Below are 19,781 nucleotides of genomic sequence, written 5' to 3'. Positions count from 1 at the left end.
ATCTATAAAGTAGGAGTAACAATACCTATTTCATGCGGTAGTTTTAAACATTAAATAGTAGACATCAGATCCTGATATATAGTAGATGTTAATGAAATGATAATATTAATCTGTTAATATATAGAGGACAAATTCTGCTAAATGAAAACATTCTAAAGTAACAAAAATTCCAAAAATCCCTCTGCACCTGATAATCTAACAATGGTATTTATTAGGGTACAATTTCCATAACTAAGAACTTATACAATGTTTAGTGGTTTGAAATATACTATACATATTTCCTCTAAATGAGTGTTTCCAAAATAAAGGAAACCTTTTAACTTTCAGTTCAATCCCAAGGGAATTTTAGAGAATCTCAATATATCTCAAATAAATGATGTCAAAAAAGCATGTGGATATAGAGTAACACAGCAGAGAATCTGAGGCAAAAAGGCTAACCCCTTAGGTCCTCCTCAACTTTAGTTAACTAATGTCACAAATGCCACCAGCTCTACCAATCTCATAACCTTAGAGCTTACTTTCTTTCTCCATAACATCATTAACTCCTAACTCTCCCTTCTTCAAAACTTCTAATATACTTTTTTTTTTAACTCCTAAATTCAGGTCTTGATAGACAGAAAACCACACCTGAATTTCTACAAAAATCCTTAACTGGCTTCCTTTCCAATAATTTATATAACACCTCCTGATTAATCAGGTCTACAATTCCTAATTTATCAGTGCCTTACCTTCAGTGGTTCCTAAGTGGTAGCAAGAGCAAGTCCAAATTCCTCAGTATAATGTTCAAGACTGTTCATAATCTGAGCATTACCACACTAATCTTATCTCCTCCTAGTCCATAATCTAAACTCTATTCTTGGAACAGGCAAGTATTCTTTTTTTTTCCACAGTCCACAGAAAGTGGTTTATTGTTTTTAGAATGAAAGAAGATGCTTTCAGAACTTTCAGTAGTGAATAAAAACTGTTAGAACTTGAAAACTTTTCTAAAACATTATTTTTTCAGCTGAAGTAAACACTTCAACAGAAAACTTCCAATTTGCAACTGTGTGGATCCCGAGGTGTCCAACTAGATACAGCTAACCGCTTAGCAACTAGATAAAGCTAACCCCTTAGAAGCGGGGCTTGCGCCTGCGGCCAGTGTACTGAGTGTAAGGTCTGACCTCCTTGCCCTGATGCCTGCAGAGCTCCTTCTTCCCCAGCACTCACTTACAGCTCTTCCTCACCACCCCACGCCTCACAATCCCGTACGGGACCCCACAGAGGAGACACGGTTCTGAGTGGATGGATGGATGGAACAGCCTGGCTGGCATCCAAGATAATCCAGGCAGAGAAAAATGGTGATCCTCCCTGAGTTAAGTGGCCTGGGAGGCCTCTTTTACAACAGAAGTCCCCACTCTTGGACACCCTCTCCTCCCCTGGTGATATTCCCTGGCACCAAAGCAGTTGTTTAGCAGGAGAGCAGGTGAGAAGGCCTACCTCCTCACAGGCATCTTTGTGGTAGATGACTACCTGTTTAGGTGTGTTTACTTGTTAGGTGCTGTCTATGGGGCAGGCAGGGGGCCAAGCTACTTTGGGAGCAACACAGGCCAGGATCAGCTCATGAGAGACTAACACTATCCAAGGAGAGCCCAAGGCCCCACCCCCACTGCCATTTCAGATCCTAGTCTGGCTGTGGGGTTGGCATGCCTGCTATATAGACCAAGTGGGGGCTCCCAGCAACTACAGATGTCTGAAGGAGGAAAACAGGGCTGCCAGGTCAAGGCTGCCCCAACAGTGATCCTCAAGGGTGGAGTAGACAAGTATTCTTGGGTCCAGTCAATAATATAAGTTTATCCCAACCTCAGTATCTTTGTTCTTGTGTTGCCCTGGCCTGGAAAACCATCCCTCTCCTTTCTGTCTATTCATATCCTATCATTGTAAAACTCTAGTCTGACTCCATGAAGACCTCACAGACCACTTCAGCCCAGACTAATCTCACTAAACTATTACCTGTCATCTTGACACAAGTCCGTACCATAACAACAGACCTCCTAGAGCATTTACCACTGTGCCATAGATTGTGACATTTTCACCAAAGAATACTAGATTTTCCATACGGCTAAATTACTCAATATAAAAACTTTCATCTGAGACTATGCCCTTTCACTTAACTGTTTTAAAATGTTCCATCTTTTATGAAACAGTGGTAATTAGACAAAAAGTTAGTTTTTCAATTTTGTGTCCTTACTTAGAAAACAAAAAGTTCTTTTGAAATATGACTGGTTTATGAAATCCAGGCTCTGGAATCAACAGTCAGTATCACCCATTTTGGCATTTACATATGATCCAATATTGCCATGGAACAGTTTGTTTTTTTTTTTTTTTAACTTTTTTTTTTTTTTTTAATGTCTATTTATTTTTGAGAGACAGCATGAGCAGGGGAAGGGCAGAGAAAGAAGACACAGAACCCGAAGCAGGCTCTAGGCTCTGAGGTGTCAGCACAGAGCTTGACGCAGGGCTCAATCTCACGAACTGCAAGATCAGGACCTGAGCCAAAGTCGGATGCTTAACCGACTAAGCCACCCAGGCGCCCCTGCCATAGAACTGTTTCAAAAACCAGGTACTGTCTCCCCAATTAGAATTTTAAATTCCTTAGAAACAAAGGCTATATATACAGCACTTTTTTGGTCTTTTTGTTTTGTCCAAATTAGCCCTGAGTTGAATATAAAACAGGTACTATAAATTGAATAGACTAAATTATTGGCTTTTAAATTTGATGTGAAACTGACCAAAAATGTAAATGAAGCCAGTGTTCCTTGTCTCCTCTCTACCTCTCTTCCATAAAGATTCTCTGCACTCTTCTGGATTATACCCACTTAATGAACAGCCACCTACCTCCCCTATTCCTGCTCTAATCCCGCTCTTCTTGGCTTTTATGATCTGAAATTTTATCCCTCCTACCTTATTATTTCTCCCTGCTCTATTAACTGCCTCACTACCAACCCAACTATTTTTCATCAGACTTCTTTACGATTCTGATAGTCTCTTTCAAATCACTTCTGGATCAAGTTTTAAAACAAGCCTAACATAATCATCAGTCCTCAAATTCCTACAAAAAAAAATTTAGTTGGAAAGTATATCATTTTATAAAATTATATTAAGAATATCTCCTATCATACTCCAGTACAGCTGTGGCAGAAAGCATAAAAACTGCTATTCCTGATATAAACCTACCAGCAACCATTTCTTTGTCACACAAACAACCTAAACTACCTTTGTACTATCTTTAATACTCATTCAGTTTCTGTGTATCTGGAGCAGTCTTCCATTTTAAAGATATTTAATACATCTTTAAGTTTATCAAGATCTAAAAATGATATTCTTCCTATGCTAGGGAACATAAGCCAATGTTGACCTCTTTTACTCAGGGAATAGTGATCTTAAATGCACATAGTTCATAAAATCGTCATGTGCTCATGGTAACATTCAACAGCAAACTCAGGAGTCAAATCCTAGCTTGGCATTCACCAGTTGTGTTGACTTTAGGCAAACTGATCTCTTATCTTAAGGATTTTTCATCTATTAAACGGGGATAATAATAGTACCTACCCCAAGGGATTGTTGAGAGTAAGATTAAATAAAGATATAAAAAGCACTTAAATACAGTGGCTGGCACATAGTCCATAAATGTTAGGTTTTATTATTATTCCTCAATGACTAAGAATCCTTAGAAGATTTTCAATTATAATTCTGCTTATTCACTGATACTAGACACAAATCACTAAGATGGCCTAAATAAGATAAATACCCCCAGGTAATTGGGAAGACAGCACATTTGTGATAAAGCTATTCCAAGGTTTAAAGAGCCAAAAATTAACTACATTTATCTTGCTCAGCATTTAACTTACCCAGTAAACTTGAAACTAGATAAAACCAGAGATTTCTTTATTTTTAGAAACAGGAAACGTTATCAGAGCAAGGTAAATGATACCATTTTTCTATCTGAACTCTTTCAGTCTTACAGAAAGTCTACACACATAATGCCTGGGTAAGTGGGTCAAGAAAATATATTTCACCTTTTAATCATAATGAAGTTCAAATCTGTTCCTATATATATTTGCCTCTCAGCAGACTGTTTTCTTTTTTAAAATACTTACTTTTTAGACAGAAAAAGAGAGACCAATTTTTTTTAAGTTTATTTATTTTTGAGAGAGAGAGACTCTGAACAGGGGAGGGGCAGAGAGAGAGAGAGAGAGAGAGAGAGAGAGAAACAGAATCCCAACCAGGCTCCACACTGTCAGCACAAAGCCCAACACGGGGCTCGATCTCAGGAACCATGAGATCATGACCTGAGCAGAGATCAAGAGTAGGCATTTAACTGACTGAGACACCCAGGTGCCCCAAAAGAAACTAATTTTTAAAGGCTATATGTAAAATATTGATATTAATACAAGATAATGCTTTCATTATAGAGAATTTCAATTCAATCAAGAATACATTAAGCAAGTTATATTCAAACAATGATTTCTATTTATACAGGTTCAAAATCAGTGCTGTTATTTAAGTCATCTTGGGAAGCAAGACTCATCCTACAATGCCGCCAAGGCTCAAAACCTTCTTATAATTCTATTTGCAGATGCTCAAAGACAAGCCTTACACACGAAAATCCTAGTGTCCACCTCTTAGAATTACATCTCATGTATTATCAAAAACCATAACTGATTACTCACTTCATTCACCAGACTTGCTTATCTTCAAAAGTTAAATATAACTCTCCCAAAATGAAGACTTGTCAGGATTGAATGTGCAATATGCTCTAAAGGCAAATCCAAAAGAAGTACACCAAACATTTCAGTTTGGAAGTCTCATTAAAATAAATATACAATTGCTTCTTTTTGGAAACTTCTGATACTGGTTTTCAAAAAGCAGTCATATTACCTTATAGATACCCCTCAGAGACAACCATAAAACTACAGCTAACAAAACTGAAAATCTGAAAAGCAGTTCTATGTAAAAATCAGCAAAGTTGATACTGTGGATAATAACTGAGGTTGTTTAATTTGAACAATTCAACTATCATGCTTCCATAACACTGGCTCCCAGAGTGCCTCTGAAGCAATAGTATTTAACAGTTATTTACATCCATTCTTCTTGAAAATTTACATTTGGTTCAGGCTAGTTTGGGTAAATTGGAATTCTCCAAATGAAGGAACTTCAAAGTTGTCTTTTGTTCTTTTGTTGGTTTTTGTTTTGAGATGGATTTGGGGAAAGAGAGGAAATTATCCTAGCTTAGCTTACCTAGCCTAACACATCCTGCTCTAAGTACTTTGACTGTAACCTATTTACCACATACTTCAAAATTTGATTCATATCCTTCTCCTAGGGGCACCTGAGTGGCTCAGTCGATTAAGCATCTGACTCTTAATTTCGGTTCAGGTTACGATCTCACAGTGAGATCAAGCCGCTCATCCTCAGGCTCTGTGCTGGCAGTGTGGAGCCTGCCTGGGATTCTCCCTCTCCCTCTCCCCTGTGTGTGAGCGTGAGTGTGTGTGTGTGCGCACGCCCTAATATATATGTATTTCCTTCTTCTAAAATGGCACCTAGCTGGCTCAGTTGGTGGAACATGTGATTCTTGATCTCCAGGTTATGAGTTCAAGCCCTACACTGGGTATAGAGATTATTTAAAAATAAAATCTTAAAAAAAATACATATATAGGGGCACCTGGGTGGTCAGTCAGTCTTGATCTCAGCTCAGGTCTTGATGTCACGGTGGTGAGTTCAAGCCCTGCACTGAGCTCTGTGCTGGCCTTGAAGCCTATTTTATAAAGTTATATAGATATATATATGCTTCTAAAGAAAAAAATCTGACATAGAAGTAACTTATGCCTAGATTTTAGCAACTGTCATTCAAAATTTTTTAAAAATGCCAAATCTGACCCTGGACGATTTTGTGACACTGGACAAAATACAAAGCTTCTCTGTGCCCCAATTCCTCATCTGTGAAATGGGGCTAAAATAATAAACAATATACCTATTTCATGGGTGTGGTGAGGATTAAATAAGATTATGTGCCTGACACATGGCGGGCACTCAATAAATATTTATTAAATGAACGAGTAAATGAAATAATGTACATAAAATGCTTAAGATAGTACCTGACAGGGGCGCCTGGGTGGCCCAGTCGGTTAAGCGGCCGACTTCGGCTCAGGTCATGATCTCTCGGTCAGTGAGTTCAAGCCCGGCGTCGAGCTCTGTGCTGACAGCTCAGAGCCTAGAGCCTATTTCAGATTCTGTGTCTCCCTCTCTCTGACTCTCCCCCATTCATGCTGTCTCTCTCTGTCTAAAAAATAAATAAACGTTAAAAAAAAATTTAAAAAAAAAAGATACTACCTGACAAATATCATAAATAATGTTATAAAATCATTTGTGATCTGTACTTAGAATAAGCAAAAGTAAATGGCTAACAATATAAGTATCACTATCCAAAAATTCCGTAACCAGATTTTTAAATAATTCTTATTTTATAATTTTTAAAAATTATTTTTAAATAATTTTCAAAAGAAAAATAAATAATTTTCAACAACTACACTGGTTTGAAATATTCTCATATATTATCTCACCACTAGTCTCAATTTCCAGTTGTAGGGTCTATCTTTAAGTGATGAAGAACTGACTAAAACATCCAGAAATTGTCTCTCCCTTGTACCAATTATAACCACATAGCCAATATTTGGGCTAAGGGTAAGTCATTCAAGGAAAATAGATTAATAAAGGAAATTAAACTAGTCACTGATGGGCACCTGGGTGGTTCAGTCATTCGACCTTCCGATTCTTGCTTTTGGCTCAGGTCAAGATCCCAGGGTCAAGGGATGGAGACCTGCCATGGGCTCTGCCCTGGGTGCGGAGCCTGCTTGAGATTCTCTCTCACTCTGCCCCTCTTTCCCATATGCTCGCTCTCTCTCTCAAATGAATAAACAAACTAGTCACTGAGAAAGCTACTTAGCTTCATCAGAAATTAGTAAAGTTAAGGGTCACCTGAGTGGCTCAGTAGGTTAAGTGTCCCACTCCTGATATTGGCACAGGTTGTGATATGGAGCCTCGTGTCAGTGTGGAGCCTACTTAGGATTCTCTCCCTCCCTTTCTCAAAATAAATAAATAAACATTAAAAAAATTAGTAAAGTTAAAATTAAGCTTTTAAAAATTCTTGAGTTTTTTTTAACGTTTATTTACTTTTAAGAGACAGAGAGAGACAGAGCATGAGCAGGAGAGGGGCAGAGAGAGAGGGAGACACAGAATCCGAAGCAGGCTCCAGGCTCTGAGCTGTCAGCACAGAGCCTGACATGGGGCTCAAACTCACAAATGCCAAGATCATGACCTGAGCCAAGGTCAGATGCTTAACAGACTGAGCCATCCAGGCGCCCCAAAAATTCTTGAGTGTTTTCTTGTCTGCCCAGTATATAAAGAGGTTATCTGACTTTAGACTAAATCACATTAATTTTAAAAATAATGAAAAGAGGAAATTTTTCTTTTCTTTGGGTAAACAAAAATGTAAAACTGAAACGACTAATAGTTACTGTGTACCGGGCATTATGACCTAAATGCTTCTGTACATTAAATTACTTAATCCTCACAACCACTCTCCCCATTATAAAGATGGAAAAAATGAGGCTTTGAGGCTGCAGAACTGGAATCATGTAGTTTTAAATAATCTCAAAAGGTAAAGCACTATCTAATCAAAATGGTCAAGGAATGAAACTAAGACACAAATAGATAACCAATTGTCAAAGAATCAGAACACAACAAACCACACTTAATAAAAGTTTACTTGACTAAAAGTGAATGATTCAGAAACATACTCTAAGATCTCATGATGCCTAGAAGCCAATGTTACAACCAATTCTGCTGTGAATTTCTAAGAGATTGGGTTGTGTACACACTACCTTTGTAATCCACTCTGAAAGTCACTTCTTATAATGAATTCCCATAGTTTATCACTTGTCTCCTCACATTTCAAAAGAAAACTTTTAGTTAATGAAGTCCAGTGGTGCTCTAAAGTATGGATAAATGTAAATGCACTCTAATTATACTTCTTATTTTGACCTAGTTGGAGTAAAAAGGGTAAAAAGCAAATAGACTGGTTTTATAAAACATTTATAAAGTAAGAGACAAAAATAACAGTAAGAAGACTCTGAACAAAATTACTCCAACATCTCTCAGAAATTTAAGTACCTCTGGGGGCGCCTGGGTGGCGCAGTCGGCTAAGCGTCCGACTTCAGCTCAGGTCACGATCTCGCGGTCCGTGAGTTCGAGCCCCGCGTCGGGCTCTGGGCTGATGGCTCAGAGCCTGGAGCCTGCTTCCGATTCTGTGTCTCCCTCTCTCTCTGCCCCTCCCCTGTTCATGCTCTGTCTCTCTCTAACTCAAAAAATAAATAAACGTTAAAAAAAAAATTTTTTTAAAGAAATTTAAGTACCTCTGCTCCAATGTTTCCATAAAAACAACTACTAAATTACCCCACAATCTTCTGATATAATTCCACCAGAAAAGTCAAAATGGGGCACCTGGCTGGTTCAGTCAGTAGAGCATGCAACTCTTAATCCCTGGATCATGAGTTCAAGCCCCATGCTGGGTGCAGAGTTTACTTAAATTAAAAAAAAAAAAGTCAAGGGGCACCTGGGTGGTTCAGTCAGTTAAGCGTCAGACTCTTGGTTTTGGCTCAGGTCATGATCTCACAGTTCGTGGGTTGGAGCCCCTCGTTGGGCTCCATGCTGGCAGTACAGAGCCTGCTTGGGATTCTCTCCCTTCCTTATTTGCAAGAGTGCAGGCTCTAGCTCTCTAAGTGAATAAACTTTTAAAAAAAAAGTCAAAATAATCATTAAAATACATATTAGGCACCTCTTTAAAATATTTTACATTTGGGGCACCTGGGTGGCTCAGTTGGTCAGCATTTGACTTCGGCTCAGGTCATGAGCTCACAGTCCGTGGGTTCGAGCCCCGCATCAGGCTCTATGCTGACAGCTCAGAGCCTGGAGCCTGCTTCAGATTCTGCATCTCCTTCTCTCTCTGACCCTCCTCCACTCACACTGTCTCTCTCTCTCTCAAAAAAGTAAATAAACATTAAAAAAAATTTTTTTTAATTTACATTTATCACCCAATTGTACCACATGTATATTAAGTTAAATCATCCCAGTTACTACTAATTTAAATTTGCATTTAAATTGGTTTAAAGTAAGTATATACAATATTAGTACATATATTCTTCTGCCTTTAGTACAAAAGGAAGAAGGACTACTGAGACAGCTTAGTGGCCCAAGTCAGAGAAGGTAGTTTTAAACAGAGTTAACTGGATTGGAATTTTCATTGTTGACATCAAAATAAAATGTTATTCAACAAAATAGTTCAAGTGAGGTACTACCTCATATCTCATTTCAGTTAATAACTCCAATCTGAAAGCATTACACAAGCACTGATTAAGCATCTTTCCAAGAAGGAACGGTGCATAGTTACTTCTTTGCTAGTCACAGATTCCAAAGGAGTATGTGCTTTGTGGCAACAGGACTGGACTCCTGTACTTTCACACCCTAATAATTGTTATAACTCCTGAAGCAGTTGGGGCACTCCCAACCTCTGGATTAGAGAAAACACTAAGCTAAATTCTAATAAAAGGAGTCCACGTAAATAAGCCTGAAAAATTAAAATTGCTACCTCTACATAAGCATCATTACGATCAATCATCAAAAAGTCTACTGAGGGCCTACTATGTGCAAAGCTCAGTGAAAGGAACTAAGGGGAGTACTGGCTAAAACAACTTAGCTTCTGATGAAGAAGCTCTGATCCAATCAGGTAAAGATACAGACTAGTGAAATTAACTAAGAACATAAAAGGTATTGGCATTACAAGTGGCAAGATTTTTTTTTGGGGGGGGAGGAAGCTTTTGACCCACCAAGGTAGATAAGATACATGCCAGTATACCTTCCCAAGAACATGAGGGTTATCAGCAACAAATGTCAAAATGTTGAGAAGATTTACTTTTGCAAAGTAAATTTATGAAGTCAGCATAGACTTCATAGAGGGGAATTGAGCTGAGCCTTGAAGGATGGAAAAGTTTAAATAGTTAAACAGCATAAGAAAAGAAAAGGACAAATGATAATGGGAACAAAGGTGCTGAATGGGAATGTGATCATTAAGTATTTATTAAATACCTACTATATGTCAGTCACTGTTTCAGGTACTAGGTATACACTAATGAACAAAACAAATGAGTTCCCTGCTCTTGTGAAGTCTCGTGAGGAAGGCGGATAACAATTATGCAAGCAGATATATATCAGTATAAATTATGATAGGTGCTGTGAAGGGAGGCAACAGATGCTAGTAACAGGGAATAACGGAAAAGGACTAGCAAAATAAGATGATGAGGGAAAGTATTTCTGATACATCTGCTGAGGCTTGAGGAAGGCAGCCAGGCAAAGAACAGGGAAAAAGAGTGTTCAAGGAAGAGAGAGCCATATGTACAAAGGCCCTGTGGTAGCAAAGAGCTTATCAAGGATAAGTAAGAAGCTGATATGATTGAAGACTGGCAGAAGGTGAAGCTGGAATAGCAGGCAGGGGCCAGATTATACAAGACATCATATGCCAAGATAAAGAGTTTGAATCTGATTTTTATTCCAAGCTCTAAAAAACTTTTAAAAGTTTTTGCTACTCACAAACATATTGTTGAATAAAAGGAACCAGACTCAAAACAGTATGCACTGTATGAGTCCAGTTTACAAAAGTACAAAACAGGCAAAACTAATATACACTGTTAGAAGTCACCCAGGGAGGTGAAAGGGAGGCAGGAACTGGAAAGGAACTCAGCAGGGACTTCTGGGTACCAGTTCTTGACCTAGGTGCCAGTTACATAGATACATTCAGTTTGTGAAAAAAAAAAAAAAAAAAAAATGATCAAATTGTACATGTGTATTTTTCTAAACATATATATTATATATCTTATATATAACTTAAATAACAAGATATGATTTTTAAAATTTTTAATGCAAGTTTTTAATAATGTTTTAAAAATATTACTCTGTTCAGATAAAATGGGAACAGAGGAGCACACCCAAATATGTTATGATTGACAGATTAACCTGATGGAAACTCTTAGATTCATATAAAATAGGGAAAGGGGTAAGTCAAATAGCCAGCGAATACAAAGTACCATGTTCATAAAGAATAAACACAGGACTTGGGAAGGGAGTTAAGCAATAAAAAATGAGCTATAAATAGGGGCGCCTGGGTGGCTCAGTCGGTTGAGCGACCGACTTCAGCTCAGGTCATGATCTTGCAATCTGTGAGTTTGAGCCCCGTGTCGGGCTCTGTGCTGACAGCTCAGAGCCTGGAGCCTGCTTCGGATTCTGTCTCCCTCTCTCTGACCCTCCCCCACTCATGCTCTGTCTCTCTCTCTGTCAAAAATAAACATTAAAAAAAAAAAGAGCTATAAATGCCTTAGAATGAAAGGAAGAATCTCTAGAAATTAAGAAAGGAATAGCTAAAGACAGCAATGCCTAAAAGATTAACAATGCTTGTTATCTTTTGGCTTATATTTTAATATGGTTATTTCCAAGCTCTTCCCTTGACCCCTCAACCCTAATACACAAAGAGTATAATGAAAATGATCCCAAACTTGAGCAACCATTCACATATGAGCTCACATGAATGGCCTCCACCCCTTACTATCTCTGGCAGTAACCGCTCTGAGCTCAGCTTCCTCACGTAAGAAGAGGATAATAACTACCAATAGAGTTATTACTTTCTCCCTATCACCACCCAAAATATTGAGCTGTAAACTGGTATTTTAATTATTATTTCCTAATGATATACTGAGAGCCCATGGTTGCTGAGTTTCCATTCTCAAGACTGACAAGTGGAAAAGAAGGATTATAGAACGGTCAACGTGTAGAAACAGAATGGATAAGGAGAAACCAGGGGTAAGATAAAATGGGGCTGCTTCTAGAAGCCTGGTAACAGAGTTGTTAAACCTTTTCTAAGACAGACTTGAGCTACAGCTCAAGACAGACTGGGAGTGGTCCAGTGACCTGAGAAATTATGAGAAGGAAAAAATAATTTTATGTCTTCCCAAAAAGACACAATTTCTACCTGATGTATTCCTTTTGCGGAATAGTAGCTAAAAGAAGTTAGACACAAACACTAAGGATATTCTGTCATAGGTGGAAGGGCAAGGCCTTCAATTATTTTATAGCATCCCTACCCTTAAGAATTACTTGAACTATAATGTGTAAAGCACTTCTTAAGTAGAGCCAAAGATGTTAAGTTTTATATTTCAGGTGGTAGCATTTCAAAAAGAAAACAAAAATAAAAGTTCTACTCCTTAATCAATCTTTGGGTAATTTTCCCCCCACAACATATATCCCATTGTCCTAAAATGAAACCTGATTCCTCATGAATTTCTTTCCCCTGATATAACCAGGGTTCCTATCTCTACCAGTCTTTCTCTTCTCATACACCTCACCAATAAATAACTATGATGTTCCTGTTTCCTACAAAGTTGGCACACTGACTCTCTAGTACTCACTCTGATCTCATCAGTTTGAATCAGAACACAGAAACTTCACAGCATTCCCAAGGATCACTCTGCTAACCAATATCTTAAAAACAACATGCAGTTTAAACAATGATGGCAGTCATAGTGATTACACAATTGGATACATTTGTCAAAGCTCATCAAACTGTACACTTAAAACTGATGAATTTCACTGTATGTAAGTTAGACCTTGACAAAGCTGATTTTTCTTTTTTATTTTAGAGAATGAGAGCACGAGCAGGGGAGAGGGACAAAGGAGAAAGAGAATCTTAAGCAGGATCCAGACTCAGAGCAGAGCCTGGAGTGGGGCTCGATCCCACAAACCTGGGATCATGACCTGAGCCTAAATCAAGAGTCAGACGCTCAACCAACTAAACCACCCAGGCGCCCCAATAAAGCTGATTCTTAAAAAATGAATGCATGTACATCTTCAGCAAATATTTACTGAGCATCTATTATGTGCATCAAAGTTTAGACCACATCTTTCAGCTTGACTATCTGGGTCCTACCTGTTAAGTAATATGCTTTACTCACCAGCTGACACTGTCCCAAAAAGTCATGTTACATGAAAGAAAAATGGTTCAGTTTCAGACCATGAATGTTACCCTAACAGTCACACCTCTACAGTGGAAGGACCATTAGCTACCCATCATCTTCCATCACATAAACCATATCTAGGATCACACTGGCACTCTGTATTTCAATACAAATGCTTCCTTCGTTTAAAAAAAAAAAAAAAAAGATTAAGTACCTACTATATGGAGAACACACAACTAGCACAGCCTTATATGTTTGTCTTTCTACCAAAAAACAAAAACATCTCAAAAGCATACAGACAACATTGCTGGAAGAAAAGAAGGTAACACTATTGGGGAACAGACTTAACGGACTTGAGTCTACAGTCCAAGGTGACCCAGTGGCTCAAAGGCCTAGAAACTAATGCACTATGCATGACGGAGAGAACCATGGAACTCAGAAACAGACTTGGGTTTGCATTCCAGCTCTGCTTCTTACCAGCTGTATTTGTAAACTGAGGAAAGTCACTTTACTTTCTGACCCTCAGTTTGCCCATCTGTGAACCAGGGATGCCAACTAGCACCTCGCAGCATTGTTGTGAAGACTATATGAGAGATATGCCACCTAGCACAATTCCTGGGCACAGAGTAAGCAACTCAACAATATCATTGGTTCCCTTTCTTGCTCTTAAGTTACTTAAGAGTAAGAAAATACCTGTGAATCAAGGTAATCCACAATCCCCGTTAGTAATCACAGAACAGAGAACCCGTATTTGCTGCCTTGTTCATACTCGAATCAACTCCTTCCCCTTCCCACTACTTCCAGTTTTTCAGACCTTAGTTACTATGTTTAGAAAAGTGATTTAATTTTAGAAACCTGGAAAATTCTTCTGAGTAAATCAAGCAAAACCTTCATCTGCCCCAAGGGGAATCCTGAGCAAAATAATTATTTCTGACAAAAGCATTTTCTATGGGAGTTATTTAATCTAGCCACACGAATGCCACCGAAGCTGCACACAAAGTGACAGAAAATAATCCGGAACATACTCCGAGGAGACATATCCTCCTAAAAACCCAAACGTCTCCCTCCCTAATCTGAGCTAATAAAATTACTAGGTGATCTGAATTCCCCCAACTCGGACACCAGCCCAGCGCCTGGGGCCGGAACTGCAGCAGTCTGTAAAATGCCCTGAACAAACCCCACCTCTCAAAATATCCCCAAAAGGCAGGGAGGTCCAGAGAGTGTTTTCTCCTCAACCGCCAGATAAGGCACCAGGAGCTCAGAAGCGCAATTCTTTCCCCAAGGTCATTCAAGTCAGTGAAGGTGTGACGGCGAATCTGCAAGCAGTGTCCGGTTTTCCGGAGATTGCACTGCAGGGTTTTTTGAGTTTGTGTGTTGTTGTTTTTTTTTTTTTTTGGTTTTTTTTTTTTTTTTGGGGGGGGGGCGGTTGCCTATTCTCTTCCCTTCTCCCACCCTCAAGTGTGAGCACTGGTCTCGGCATTTCCGAAACAAGCCACAACAAGCTCTGCAGTGTTAGGAAAGGGGCTGACGCGAAGAAACAGATGCTCCAAAGCAAGATGGTCTTTCTCGGCTCACAGAGCCTCCTCCAAGGTTATTAAGAGAAACCGCAGGCACCTCTGAGAGCTCCAGCACCGGCTCCGAATCCCCAGCCCGGCCGCTCCGGGACGCCGGGTTCCCCGCAGGCAGCCTCCGCAGCCAGAGGCCACGGGCCCCAGAAACCGCACTTCATTCCTGCGCTTCGGGAAGCCATGGCTCCTTCCCGGCCCGGGCAGGGGCGGGGGTGCGCAGGGAGGCGGGCCGCGCGCGCTGCGGAAAGTTCGCCGCGGCGGCGGGCGGGGGGCGGCCCCGGCCCGGCTCGCCCGCGTCCCCCTGCAGATTCCACCATTAATTAGTTCTAAGGACTGTCTACTGGCAACTTAAACAAAGCGAATGCCTTGAATTCCTTCCCGGCCCAGCGGTCTGGCTGCGAGGCCAGCATCGGCCGGGACGCGGGGCCGGCGCGGCGGGCCGACAGCTGCGGCGGCGGCGGGACCCCTCCCCAGCCCGCCCGCGCCCCCCGCAGCCCGGTCCCGCAGCCCGGCCCGAGCGCTCCCAAACCGCCCTCCTCCTCCTCCTCCTCCTCCTCCTCTTCGTTCTCCTCCTCCTCCTCCTCGGGAGCTCCCGGGCTCTTCCTGTAAGATCACTTCCTTCCTCCCCGGGTGCCCGCGGGCCCCGCGCAGCCCCCTCCCCGGCAGTCCCGACCCCCCGCCCGGCCCGCCGCCGCTCCCCGCCCCCACCGCGTCCCGCGCGCCCTCCCCCCCAAAAGCCCAAACTCGGCCCGAAACTCTCCTCCGCCGCCCGAAAATGCCCCCTCGGCTCTCTGCCCCAAACATTTCTCCTCAGATTCTCGCTCCCACCAGAAGTCTCTCAGAACCTTCCCTCCCCCTCCAAAAGGAAAATTTCCAACTCCAAAAAAATTCTCAAGGTCTCGCCCCAAAAGATGACCCCCTTCCGAGTCCTTTCTCCAAAATTCCGCTCAAACTGCCCCCCACCTCAACTCCACACCCCCCACAGCCCTCCCCGGGGTGCGCCCGCCGATTCTGCCCAGTCGCCCCCGGGTGCCCCGACCCCTCGCCGGGGCAGGCCGCCCCCTCCGGCCGCCCTCCGCCGCCTCCACCCGCCCGCCTCAGCCTCCCGCGCCGCGCGCCCGCCGCCTCCCCGCACACCCTTCACCTCAGGGACTCCGGCCCGCGCTCCCGCCCGCCGAGGGGTCCGGCGCTCAGCTCCCGGCGTCCGGCGCCTCCTCCGGCTCCCCGGGACTGACAATGAGGGGCGGGGCCATGTGGTGGCGTCAGCACCTTGTGGGCGGGGGCCTGTGGTGGTGGGCGGGGCTTCCGGCTAGTCCCGCCCCCTTCGTTCTTTTCCCCCTTCCCAGGACTTGGACTTTGCCAAGTTTTCATTGCGTGCCTAGCTAGGTGCCCAGAGCCTGTGCTAGATGCGATGGGAAATCGAAATGGAAGACAAGGCGTCCTGCTTTCAAGAGGGGCACTCCCCAGGGAGTTGTGAGGATTAAATGAGATAATCTATGTAAAGGTGGTTAACCCAGGGCCTGGTATGGAGTAATCACTCAACAAATACTATTTCTATTACTCAGCAAATGTGGAAAAGGCACTCAGCTTGGAGACATGGGTTCCAGTCCCCAGCTCTGCTATTAATTCATTGTGTGACCCTAGACAAGTCTTTGTCCATCTGTGTTCCTCACTTTTACCTTAAGATGGGAAGGAGTGATGACCAGATGATCTCAAAAGTCCCTCCAATAATTCTGTGACACATTTCCTGTGGAGCTACTATGTGCAAGGTACCTGGGGGCCCAGAGAAATAGGGAGGGGGACCTTTGAAGGGAGCCCAAAACCCACAGCCAACGTGGTACAGGACACAGACACAGGCACACTCTCCCCCACAGATGCCCTCCCACGTGCTGGCACAGGGCTGAATTCACAAGCCAGGACACAGATGCACTGAAGGCTGCTTCCTCTCTGACTGCAGCAGCATAGCTGGTCTCTTGAGACATCTCTTGTGTAAGCTCCTTATTGCCTACGGAATAAAGGCCAAAGCCCTGGCCTGGTCTGGTCTCTTTCTACCTTATACACACACACAGACATACACACACTGTAAAGTTTATCCAAACTTCCACTCGCACACCCACTGCTTTCCCACATCTGTCCCATTGCTCATGCTCTTCCCTTGCTGTCTCATCTCCACTTAGAGCTCCTCCTAGCTTCCCCCATCCAGAAGCCAACTCTCCCTGCCTGAATACCCGAATACCTGTGTATTGTGTTTAACTCTCATGTGGGCATGAACACATTTTAATTTGTATCCAATTGACCTCCTGTGTGTTCCTTAGCACTCCCTCACTTCCTTTAGGTCAGCAACCACACATGTTTGTTGGGGCCAGAAAACCCTGGGATTATATACCCACGTTCGGGCTCTCTTTGAGCCTCATTCTTCTCCTGTGTAAAATGGGGATATTAATATAGTCCTTGTTTGTTCTGAAATTACATAAAACACTGTGTGGAAAGCACCAGGCACAATGTTCCAGAAAGGATGTAGTTGTCATTCTTATGTTCATTATTATCATCAAAATTATTTCCAGCTCCAAACACCACAGAGCACCCCTAGTGATAATCATTTCATAGTGGTTAGACATCTGAGGTCCCGAGAGAGGAAGAGGCTCCCTAAAAGTGGCCCTACAGAGCATTGCCATTGGAACAAGAGCCCACACTCCAGTTTCTAGACCCCAGGGGGAATCTGTGGAGTCACATCTGATGCCCCCAAGGATCAGTCAGCACCCCTCCAAGTAGGGGACAGCTTCGAGTTGAGTTCTCTCTGCAAGTTATTTGCAGCAGAGCTGACCCGTTTCTCCCTTATGCCTTTCTGCTCTCGGTTCCCTTACAAAAAGATAGATCTTTGTTCAACTGCCCTTGGCATCTCTGCAGTCCTGGACAAGAGCTGCAGCAAGGCACTGGGCGTTTCCAGAGTGCTGGCCTGTGGGAAAAGGGAAAGGGCTTTGGGATTCTGATTAATTTCCTGAGCTGCAGACAGGCAAAAATGGCTGTCCTGAAATGCTGGGCTGGTTCTCAAGGGCCCCTAACAAATTGCAGCTTATTTTTAGAAGAGGAGATTCAAAAATGCCACTTCCATGAAAAGTAAGCATGGCCACAGGATTGCTGCAGGCAAAGAAAGGGCTTTTACTGAGTCCCTCCTATGTGGGGATGCTGATTCCAAGCATTGCAAACCATTGGCAGAGAGAACCCAGGACATACAGGGGAGGTTCTGAAGACAGAACTTTCTCCCCAAGACCCATGAGTCTATCAATCACTTGTTAGTTCATTCACAGCAAAAGTTTTGGCACAGAAAAGATCAGGATTCAAATCTTAGCTCCACCACTTACCAGTTGTGTGACCTTGGACTTTCAAGTCCCTCAGCCTCTCATCTGAAAGATGGAAATAATAATAGTACCTATCTCATACAGTGGCTGTGAGAATTAAATGCAATAACGTGCAAGAGCTTAGTTCTTAGGTGGTAGCACCTCATGCATATGCCACTATATGGTGGCTACTGTTAATATGTCAACATGTCCTCCCAGAAAGGCCTATCCTGTGTTGCCCTCTGGGTCAGAAGTAGGGCTAATGGATAGTCCTGACCTCAAGAATCTCAGTCTGTAAAAGGAATGGGGTAGATTTTTGGTTCTAGGTACTTTCGACTAAGTACCTATGCTGCAAGCAATTTCGCTGCAAACATTTTCACTGCAAACATTTTCACCATATAACCCATTGGACTTAAGACAATTTTACCATAAAAGAGCAAAATAAATTGGTTGACAGTTTGATTTGATAGTTTGGTTTCATCAAACTGGTAGACCGTTTGGTTTCATTTCTCCATTGACTCGGTACTCCTCTATTTTTATATTATATAAATCCTAGCCATCATAACGGTCTGTGCTGTGGCACACAGTTTTGAACCCATATTTCCCAGAGAACTTTGGAGCATTAATCAATGGACATGTGACAATATTCCAAAACCAGACAACAGCATAGAAGACTTTCACAACGCAATAGAAAGCTCAGTTACAAATATGCATCCTATTATTTAGAGACTGACACCTCTCTTAATAAAGGAAGATATTTTAGTGAAAAAAGAAAAAGTCGCTCAGGTAGGGCACCTGGCTGGCTCAGTAGATAGAGCATGTGACTCTTGATCTTGGCGATGTGAGTCTGAGCCCCACATTGCATGTAGTGACTACTTAAAAATAAATCTTGGGGCACCTGGGTGGCTCAGTCGGTTAAGCGTCCAACTTCGGCTCAGGTCATGATCTCACGGTCTGTGGTTTCGAGCCCCGCATTGGGCCCTGTGCTGATAGCTCAGAGCCTGGAGCCTGCTTCAGATTCTGTGTCTCCCTCTCTCTCTGCCCCTCCCCCACTCATATTTTCTCTCTCTCTGTCTCTCTCTCTCTCTCAAAAATAAACACTTAAAAAAATAATAAATAAAATAAAATCTTTTTTAAAAAAGTCTGATGCCAAATAAGGAGAGGAATTAACAAACAAACAAACAAACAAAAAGTATGACACTATAAATGGAAAACTTTGAACACAAGTGCTTAGGTACAATCCACAAAATAAAAGCAGTTTTTGTGCAGTATTACAGTATTGCCATGAGTCCACATACATTTTAAATGTATTCAAATATTTTGTATTTCGCAATAAAAGCTTTTTAACTTTGTTTTTCATTTTTCATTTTTAAAAAATTTTTAAATGTTTATTCTTGAGGGAGAAAGAGAGAGAAAGAGAGAGATAGAGCATGAGCAAGGGAGGGGCAGAGCGAGAGAGAGGGACGCAGAATCCAAAGCAGGCTCCAGGCTCTGAGCAGTCAGCATAGAGCCCGATGCAGGACTCAAACTCACGAACCCTGAGATCATAACCTGAGCTGAAGTCAGACGCTCAACCGACTGAGCACCCAGGAGCCCTGTTTTTCATTTTTCATGTTTCACTCTATCCTTTTTAAGGAAGGTCCCTCTTTCATTTTTCATGATTTTATCTTTTATGGCAAAAACTGCCTTATGGCCAATTAGCTCGGCAGCAAAAAATGTCTGCAGCAAACATGCTTGTGACAAAGATATCTAGGAAGAAAATACCAGATGAGAGATTTTCA

The 19,781-nt window shown here is 42.0% G+C and overlaps 1 protein-coding gene across 3 annotated transcripts in view; it reads right to left on the bottom strand.

Moving 5' to 3' along the window:
- The window catches only part of LUZP1 (leucine zipper protein 1), a 95,662-nt gene extending 79,734 nt beyond the window's left edge, over window positions 1-15,928 (bottom strand). For all 3 annotated transcript variants that reach the window (XM_049617843.1, XM_049617841.1, XM_049617842.1), the window contains exon 1: window positions 15,807-15,928. The gene's annotated coding sequence lies outside the window, so the exon portion shown is untranslated. The remainder of the gene's footprint in view (window positions 1-15,806) is intronic.
- Between the last annotated feature and the right edge of the window lie 3,853 nt (window positions 15,929-19,781).

The sequence above is a fragment of the Panthera uncia genome (genome assembly GCF_023721935.1).
Source record: "Panthera uncia isolate 11264 chromosome C1 unlocalized genomic scaffold, Puncia_PCG_1.0 HiC_scaffold_4, whole genome shotgun sequence".
Taxonomy (NCBI): domain Eukaryota; kingdom Metazoa; phylum Chordata; class Mammalia; order Carnivora; family Felidae; genus Panthera; species Panthera uncia.
Note: the sequence above shows the minus strand (reverse complement) of the source record. Positions and strands in the feature narration are given on the sequence as shown.